Genomic DNA, 10,343 nt, shown 5'->3' on the forward strand with positions numbered 1-10,343 from the left:
GCCCTAAGGTAGAGTTTGGTAAAGGTCGTTGCAGAGGTAATTGTAAAATGGTTTGTACCTTCTCAGTTGCTAACACACAACCATTTTGGGGCTACTGTAATCCCCAGAAAAGACAATCTTTCAACAATTGTGCCTTAAGGGGATTACACTTCATTTGCACCTTCTCTAGGATCAGCAAGAGCTCCTCCCAATAGCTGCAAATGTTCCTCTTAGCCACTTGTGGCTAGCAAATCGTCAGCGTACTGAAAGATTCTTTGGAGAAGAAAAATCCATTAAAACATCTCTCATGGTTGCATGAAATAAAACAGGCTTATGAAATCCCTGAGGAAGACATGTGAATGTGTATTGCTTCCCCAAAAATGTAAATGCAAACTTGTATTGACATTCTTCTGAATATATGAAATATTTGATTTGGATTCAACATGCTTAAGACATCCGGGACAGATGCGACTGTGAGGGCACAATTGTTAGTAACACTGTTTAATTTAATTGGCAATTGATTGGTAATCATCATGAATTGTCAGAATGTTTGCAAATCTGCCATATTGGCACATTTGTTGTGGATACACATGGTTTGAAGACCCTTTTGGTCTTGCATTGAATCTATCGTTTCCAGAATGTAACTGATAGCTTCCTGTGGAAAGGGATATTGCTTTTGCGGAGCTGAATCTGGCCCATTGATGTGAATTATTGTCTACCTTTCCACAGTCATGCTTATGCATTGCAAAAGCTTCCTGCTGTCTTTCTATCATGATCTGCATGATCTTTTATGGTTTGTAAGATGCAATATGTGGAATCATTACACTTGATAGCTGCAATTGTGTGTGAATCGGGTATCACTATGGTGCTAGCATAATTGTTTGGAACCCCTTGCCATAGTAACTGATTGGTCAAGTCCAAAATACATCCATTGGGCATTAAGAAGTCTGACCCCAGGAGGCTGGTTTCATTTGGCAACGACATTAATGCAAGTGGATGTTTTTACTGATTAAATATCCAATTTGGATTGTCAGTGGTTTAAACAAAGCTGACTCAACAGTGTGCCCAGTGAAGCTCTGGAGATTTAATGGCTTTTCTGAAGATAATGTTGATTTTAATGGGTCTTTTGTCATGCAGAATGGAAATGGCAGCCCCTATATCTAAAAGCATAGTACATTGACAGCCCCTAATCAATGCTGACACTTGGAGGCACCCGCACCTATCCAGAGAAATAGGTGCCAAAATTATGGGGCTGTAATTGTCAACATTGAAGGCCTTCAGCCTATTTCTGGGGCTTTACTTTTCCTTTTCAGGGCATGCTTGCAATGCCTGTAACTGTTGCTGTAATTCTGCATTAGTAGAGGCTTTTTGTGTCTCACTGATCTGCTTGCCTTCTGATAAATGGCTATGAAGGTTTCCTCTTCTCATTCCTCTATAGGCAGACTTTTTGTCAGGGATCCGGGTATGACCAGAAATGTGTGGGAACACAGGTGTAGTCAGGGCTGGAGAGATGGAATGGTCAGGCAGGCCGTTTGGTACTGTTAAGCACCGCCTGGCGGCGTCTCTAGCAGCCCACAGCACGGGGTCCCTCCAGGGCGTGGGGTCCAAGTCCCAATCTGATTATTCACCAGGGCCCCTGATGGTGGGGATAAATTTGGAGCAGACTGAGACCAGGTCGCGACCCCTGAGTACATCCAGCAATGGTAGAGAGCGTCATCAGAGGTGTGCGGGGAAAGGAGCCTGACGTGAAAAGGCTGGCAGACCTGGCAACAGGGACAGATCCGCATGGGATGAATGGATGGATCGTCTGGGTAGCGTAAGGCGTAGTCAGGCAGGCCAGGTAAGCAACGTGCGGGCAGCGAGGTAGCGGAGGAGCAGGCAGAGAATGGTCAGGGTCACAAGCCGGGTTCAGTAACTCACGGGCAGCGCGGTACAGAGGAGCAGGCAGAAGGATGGTCAGGCAAGCCAGGGGTTAAACAGACGGTCAGTAGGGTCAGGAACAATGCAGAGGTCGGCAACAGAAGATTCACAGGATACCAAGTACAGGGGCTCATGGAAAACAAACACCAAGGCACTGATTGCAGGCTGGTCCTGCTTAAATAGACCTCCTGCAATCAGCTTCAGGTGATGGCTTGATTGCAGGAGTGAGACCCTGGCTGCTGAAAACACCCTCTGGTAGGAGCTGGTACTGCAGCCCACAGAGCAAGTGAGCCACCGCACCACCAGTGGCGAGTCCATTCCTGACACTTTTTTCTCTAATCCCCTCCCTTGTAAACTTTTTTGTTCTAATTAGGGTTGTATGAAGGATTGGATTCCCCTGGGGTTTGGGGGCCTTCTATGGTGGTAGTTTAACATTGTAATGCCGCCACCTTCTTCAGCAACTGTTTATTTTTTCCTGTAAGCCTGTGTTGTTTTATATGATTGGATTGCTTGAAATGATCTATGTATTAATCCGATCACTTTCTCATAGATGTGTTTTTTCTGGGATCTATCACATTTTAATCAAATAGCCGGATGGGCATTGGGAGGATATACAATATAAAAACGTATGGATTCACGAGTGGCTTTCCCATTACTAGTGTTATATGCTGCCCACAATCTATTGGCATAAAGTAGAGGGTTTTCCTCGGTATCCTGTTTAATTTGATAGGCAACCATCAAACCTATGGCTGAGGGGTTTATAACCTTCTGCAATTCTGCCTCTGTTTCTTTGTAACTCTCTTAGCCTTCCTTAATTAAATCTGGAAGTGCATTCCAGGTGTGGGCATCAAGGGTTAATTGTAACACCTTAACCTGGTCACTAGGACTTCTCACATCTAGAAGCTCACATCTCTGTTGTACATTTGTTGCATGTGAAGTAATGTGTTCATTAGATATAATTTTGCCAATCAAATCAGCCACACTCCTGAGGGTTTTCACAGGCGGAGTAGGGTATAGGTTAGATATTAGCTAATTTCCTTCACTGTCAAATCCTAGAAATTTTTGGATCCCTTCAGGAGAGAAGATCTGGGTTCTAGGCATGATGGGTACTTTGCCCTGATCCCCATATGAGGATCTTTGATCCCCATTGTCCTCGGTGTCTAACAATGGTGAACTCTCTATTTTGACTTCTACAATTGCCTTTTCAGAAGTGACCTCCTATCTTCCTTCCTGATGACCCCTGTTCTTTGCCCTGTGGACTCCTGTACACTGATCTACAAGTTAATGGCCTCTGTTCCCTGTTTTTCAAAGTGCTGTCCCTAGCCTCTGTCCTCGTAACCCCCTGTACACTGCCCTGCTGACCTCCCATCCACTGCCCCCTTGACATTTTTTTACTGAACCCCCACATTGGATGGCTAGATCTGGCCCTGCCACAAATTCAGTTTACAAAATGATTTAGTGTGGTTCAGCTTTAAAATAAAGCATTGGTAACAGCAAATTATTTTGCACTGCAATCTCAATTATTTGCTTCAACAACCAGACTTCCACAGTTTTGTACTTCTTCTTCTTCTTTTTTTTTTTTTTTTTTTTTTTTTTTTTTTTTTTCCTTGTTCTAACCATGCACAAAAGAACAACTCTCATCTATCTGCAATACATTTTTCACTCTGACAACCATGAGAATCTCTCAAAACAAAACTGCATAAACACACTATTCTGCTGTAGCTTAAACTTATTGCAAAAAATAAAATATGCCTTTTTAGTGGATACCCAATCTGAATACCACTAAAATTGTTAGGTGGTTTTTTCCAAAGATAAATCATTTTTTTGTGTAAATAAAAAGGAAAAAAAATAGATTGGAAGATTTTTCACCACACAAGACAACTTTCAGTGCCTTTCCAATAAATACTTACTGTATATGAACCCACAATAAAGCAAAATGCAACAACAATTCAAGAGAAATGAAGCTTGGTAAGCCCAAAAGAAACAAATGAAAACACAATTTTCCTGCTCCATATATCCTCCCCATTAAATTGACTGGTTTTTAATGGTTCTTCTAATATACAACTTCAGTATAATTATGGGACATTTATAAAACAAATTCTATGAAGTATCCTCTTTTAGAATTCTTCTAATACCCACTAAAATGCAAAAGGTACCTGTTTACCTAGATCGGGTTCCTGCGACTTGCAAACTGACTCAGTTTAAAACCACCCCAATAACCATAACCTGCTTTACACAAATCTCGGAGTTGTATTACATACTCTCTCTCGGGTCCCTTCATGGTCGCCAATTTGTTACCCGCACTTTCTATTTTTGAGATTTTAATATCTCTGGACTATGATTTGGATAACATTAATGGGAGTTCTTTGACCAAGAGGGAAAGGTTTAACACAACAACCAAAATGTATTGGTGAATAGTACAGAGGTATAAACTAACACATTGCAATCTATTTTACAATAAGAAAAGGGAAAAAAAACTTACAAGATGTAACAAAGGAATTACAGAATATAATACTCATACCCTTAACCTATAAACAGCAAGACACACAACACATAAGACAAGCATGCATACATGTACGTGCCAGAGAGATGTCCTGATATTTACCAATGGTGTAGCATGGGCTACACCAGGATTGTTGGATCTTCTCTCCTGTCTTCCCCCCCCCAAACCTACCCTGATATAGACCTATCTCTCAGACTTGCATGGGGCCATCCTGATTGGTAGAACTATCTAATCCATCTCCTATATCTCACGCATCTCATGCAGGATTGGACAATGTTCCCATCCCATATATTTAGAATAACTCAGCCCCTTACCAGAACCTCCCATTTGTGGTGCTAAAATTATGTACGCCAGGTCATGACCTTTGTTTGGAGGGAACATTAGTTATGTGAGGTCATAGTTTAAATGACTTTCAGCATCTGTCCTATATCACCACTAGTGTAGACCAAAACATATGATCTTCTTACTCAGTGTTCTGCCTGCACATGTGATCTTTCATATTCACTTGTCACACTCAGAAAAAAAGGAAAACGTAACCACACACAGTGCATTATCCACAAAATGCTGATATAATAAAAAACGCACTTGCAAAATTAGTGCAAACTAGTGCAAAAACCACTCCTTGTGTCCATTTCAAAACGTCTGTAATCCTCACTCTTCCCCTCTCTTGGCTTGGGCATAGCCTTAAACGCATTCCTTCTCCAACTTCCTCCAAAATTCAACTCCTAATCCGCCGTCCTCTTCATAGGAGATAGACCTCTGAAGAAAAAAGATATAGTGTGATATCCTTTATAATAAATTGTATTCTCGTACTCCCCTCACCCCTAAAAGAAAATTTCACCAATGTCCATGAATACACTCTCCTCCACCTCACAACCCATGCACCTTACCGGACAGTGTAAATCCAACAGCATAGATTAACATTGGCTCCTCTCATTCAACAATGTATCCGACTCCCAAATGGCATCATAACATGGATCAGAATAATTATAGTGTAGAAGGTAATATCAAATGAACCATTTTATTAGTAAAATTGTGCTTACAGAAAAAGTGTCTGTCTGAGCATGTAAAGAATCTCTTAAGCAACAGCATAGGACAAAAACCTCCTTCAAGAAGGCTGCTCCGTAACTTCCGGTTCATATGTGACTTCACCGTCTACCGCGTTTCGTCACTTCTGACTTCAAAGGCTGTGCTTGTTGGACTTGCGGCCAGTAAATACCTTCATTCCTCCCCGACATGGGTGGGCATGCGCCATCTTAGAGAAGGGCAGTACACTGTATGGAGATGCCTACTCTCTAAAGAACACTAAAAAACTATTAAAACCACAATTCCCCTATCGATGTTATTATTTAGATATTATGCTCATCACTGGGGTCGGCATATATACACCCCAATATAAATACACAATGTATATCAGTCATACTGCCATCTAGTGGTACGTTATAACTGAACGCCACTTTGCATGTACATGTAAGGGATAGCTCACTCCTAATGGAGTACAACAATAAAAATTACACGGAATAAACTCTACAAAATTAAAATAAATATCATTATACCACAATTAAAAAAACAGGTGAATAAAATGTATAGAATTGAGGGAATATGAGTACTCTGCCTCACTCTATACCTGAACCATACTAACTTTATCCAATAAATAAAATATATTAAAGATACCTATTCTATAAAAAAAAGTTAAACTACCCCATCCCAATACAATCCATAATAAGTGTCTATTATTAAGACTAGTAAATTGTCAATGATATAAGACCACTTCATAAAATATCAGACTAGTGGAGACAATATCCACATAAAGGCAAATGGATGTTCCTATCTTTGTCTAGGATACAAATATGAATAGGTATGTACTAATAGGATATACATAAGAAAATACGATAAGATTAACCCCCATATATATCTAGCATAAAATTCCCTATAAGCAACATAAGCATACATCACCCTCCAGCAAGGTTAGTTATCACACTAACCGGGAAAATTTAAACAATCTAATATCCGGCTCTCTCATATCGTGAAAAGCACTACATATGGCACCCTCTTCAAGACAAGAATACCCCAATTATCTAGGAGGATCTCTACATCATACGGTATGCTATACGACTAGAACACCTCCTACGTGGGAACTTAAGTGAGGCTGATCAGTAAGTCCTATGTATGGTGGGAATAAGGGATACCTATACCTCAACCTCAAACCTTTCAAACTAAAATGTCATTATGCATCTGAGATAAAACAGTTGAGATCTAGTTCCATGTTAAGGCCCTTTTGGTTTCATAGTATCTAGTTTAAAAAATCCAAAATGTTTCCCTCTGACACCTCCCTCGTTCTGTTGCTACTCCTCCAGTGTTCATCCACCCTATCAATCCCACTAAATATCAGTGATGATGGATCACATTTGTGGGAATCCCTAAAGTGCCTGGACAGACTATGATCTTTCTTTCCTTAATATTCACATCATGTTCCCTTTAGTCTCTTGAACAATGGTCTAGTTGTTCACCCCACATATTGGAATTTACATGAACACTCCAATAGGTAGGTTACATAAGAGGTAGTGCATGTAATAATAAATTGATCAATTTTATATTCCTTACTAGTCACTTGTGACTTAAAATTTTTCTATTTTTCTTGTTCTTATCCCTGTAGTTTTACAAATTGCATTTCTGACATGGGAAGAAACCTTTTCAGATTGAACATTCTGTTTTTAAGAAGGGAGATGATACTTAACTAATTTATTATGTAAATTCTGTGCCTTTCTATAAATTATGGTTTGATCTGAAGTATTGGGCCTAAAATCCTATCTCTTTTTACTACAGGACAATATTTAATCATCTCCATAGCTTTATATTGGCAGCTGAAATTGAAAGAAGGGAGATTTTGAGTTTGCTTTTGTCTCCAATCTACTTTTATTAACCATTTTCTTCTTCCCATTCCCTATATAATCCTTACTAATATCAAACCTCAGCTTTTCCAATCTATCCGGGTCATAGCCCTTGTGAATAAATCTGTTTGATCACCTCTGATTGCTCAATATAATCAGGTTTGAACAATTCCTCTTAATCCTACAACATTGTCCTTTTTAGGCACTCCCTGAATCCACTGTGGGTGATGACCACTCGATTGTAGGGATGAATCCATTCCGATTGGTGGCCTTAAAATGTTTTAGTATACAGTTTACCCTTTACGTAGAAAATGCATAGATAAAGTTTACCAAATTTTTTTTTTTTTCTTTTTCATCCATAGTTTGCGAGAATTCTAGTCCATATGGATTATTTTAAATGTGTCTCAAAATAATTTCAGTGATTCCATGTCACCCTCCAAAATGAATAGGATATCATTGATAATTCTTTGTTTTTAACCCTTTCCATTCCTGTCCAAAAATCTCAGCATGTTCCCACCTAGCCATGAAAATATTTGCTAAACTTGGAGCAAACTTTGCACCCATAGCCACACCTTTTATTCTTTGGCTGTAGAAATCTCCTCCATATCGGAAATAGTTGTACATACCAAACACCAATAATTGGATAATAAATTTTCCTTTTTCCTATGAATCTTAGTATATTCTATGAGGGCCCATTTCACTGCACTGATCCCATCTTCATGTTTAATACTCGTGTACAATGACTTTACATCTATGGTGACTAGTATAATGTGTAATCTCCATATTTTCTACCAATTCAATTACTACTTGTCCATCTTTCAAGTAGGCTGGCATTTTCGTCACTACAGGTTGCAAAAATGTCTATGTATCCTCCAATTCTGGAGTGCACAGAACCTATACCGCTAACAATCGGTCCGCCGGGGGGGGGGGGGGGGGGGAATTTAAGACTTTTATGAATCTTCGGCAAATAATAAAATACTGGAACCCTACAGCTAGAACGGATCAACTATTTAGCTTCCTTCTCATTGATGATTTTTAAATCTTTGGCCTCCATAACTATATTGGTAAGTTTTTTAAATCTTTTTAGTGTGGTTGCCTTTAAATTTGACATATGTATCTTCACTTAAAATTCTGTTCATCTCCAGCTGTCTCTCCTATTGAAAAGGACCACCCCTCCCCCTTTAGGTTTGGAAAAATTGGCTGATAAGAATATTATTCGCCCAGCAAATAAAGTTCCCAAAGATCACTACCGACCATCTGATTAAAAACTTCTACATTCTGATTCGGATTAAAAGCGGATCTGTTTTTCAAACCACTCTGAATTCACAAGGAGTCCCATTTTTATTATCAGAATTAGTAGGCCCTGGCAAGGACAAAAAATACTTCATTAAATCTCAAATATAATCAGAAAACTGAATTTAAAGAACATCTGAAACTTATTCAAATTTTGACTTGGGTGCAAATTTCAAACCCTGATCTAATACTCTAATTTCTTTATCTGATGAGGCAGAGCTAAGGTTATATATTCCCTCACCTAAGTTTCCTTTTTGTCATCTCTTGTTTTCTCTCCCTTTTTTCCTTCCTCCCTCCCTCCCCTCTACATTCCTCTTCCTGGACTTGATCTGTAGGTCATTTCTTCCTCCCTTTTGATCTTGAAATTGCTCTCTGGGTCCCTCCATCCTGTATTGATATTGTTAATCCCTGGGCCCTCCCCTTCCCCATCCCTGATATTGATTTGGGGTCCTGAGCAGAGGTCCCGGTGGTCTTCCTCTGTAAAAAAAACTTTATGGTTCCCTCCACTCATTCTAGGGCTTCTTCCATAATTCTAGTTATCCTTCCTCCAGCCCTCTAATGGTTGAAATCTATTGTGCACAGACATTATATTGTTGTCTGGGTTCCTCTTGCCCTCTAAATCCCTAGCGGCTATGGTAATATCCAGTATCTCCTCTCCCCATATTTTTATAGGGTACACCTTTGTTCCTTTGTCCCTGACAGTGGATTTGGGGATCTCTCCTTTCCTCCCGCTTAGTTGGATTTCTGGATCCATTATTTTTATGGTGTTCTATATCCTTAACCTGCACAGAGGAACCTCACAGGTGATGAATCGGTTGATGGACAATTGCCCACTACAAGCTCTTGCCATTTGTAGATTGTATTGGCTTGGTAGTCATTTCTGACATCCATTGCTTACTACATGTAAAGTCTGTGAATGATCACCGAGGTCACATGGTAAAAGGCTATTCACAACAGCCTTGTACCATGTGACAAGCTGTGACCAATCACAGCTCACACAGTATTTCTCAATGGCTGCAAGAATGCAACCAGAAGGAGAAATGAGTGCTTTTACAGCCTTTATGGGTGTAAAAAAAAATTAAAAAAACTTCATCACCCCTCACAAGTAGTAGTGTCACTATGGTCACACTGTACTGCTAGGGTGACCGTATGCTTAAAAGGGGAAAAAAAACAAAAACAAAAATTTTAAAATTTTTTGTTTTTTAGTTTTTTTTTGTTTGTTTTTTGTTTTTTACTAAAAAGATAACTGAATAAATAGTGACCAAGATTTATGAAGGTTTTTTATTTGCTACATTTTATAAGAAAAACCCTTAAAAAATTTCTGGACTTTTTCATTTTCTGGACTTTTTCATTTGTATAGCAAAAAAATAAAAATCTCTGAATAAATACCACCAAAATAAAGTTTTATCTGTCTAAAAAAAAAAATAAAAAAAAAAATGCTAAATTAATATGGGTACAGTGTTGCATGACCACTCAATTGTCATTCAAGGTGTGATAGCACTGAAAGCTAAAAAATTGGTCTGAACAGGAAGGGGGTAAGTGTCCGGACGTGAAGTGGTTAAGGCTATGTTCAAGCCAATTTGAGGGTAATAGTAAAGATTATAGATGTTTTTGAAGTGGACACATGGTGGAGTGGTTTTTGCACTAGTTTGCAATATTTTTTTTTTTTCAGTTTTTATATCCGCATATTGTGGGTAATGCGCTGTGTGGTTACATTTTATTTTCTGAGTGTGACAAGTGAATATGAAAGATTTCAC

Source organism: Staurois parvus, unplaced genomic scaffold, assembly GCF_062004578.1.
Source record: "Staurois parvus isolate SC_StPar_1 unplaced genomic scaffold, SC_StPar_1.0 ptg000046l, whole genome shotgun sequence".
NCBI lineage: Eukaryota > Metazoa > Chordata > Amphibia > Anura > Ranidae > Staurois > Staurois parvus.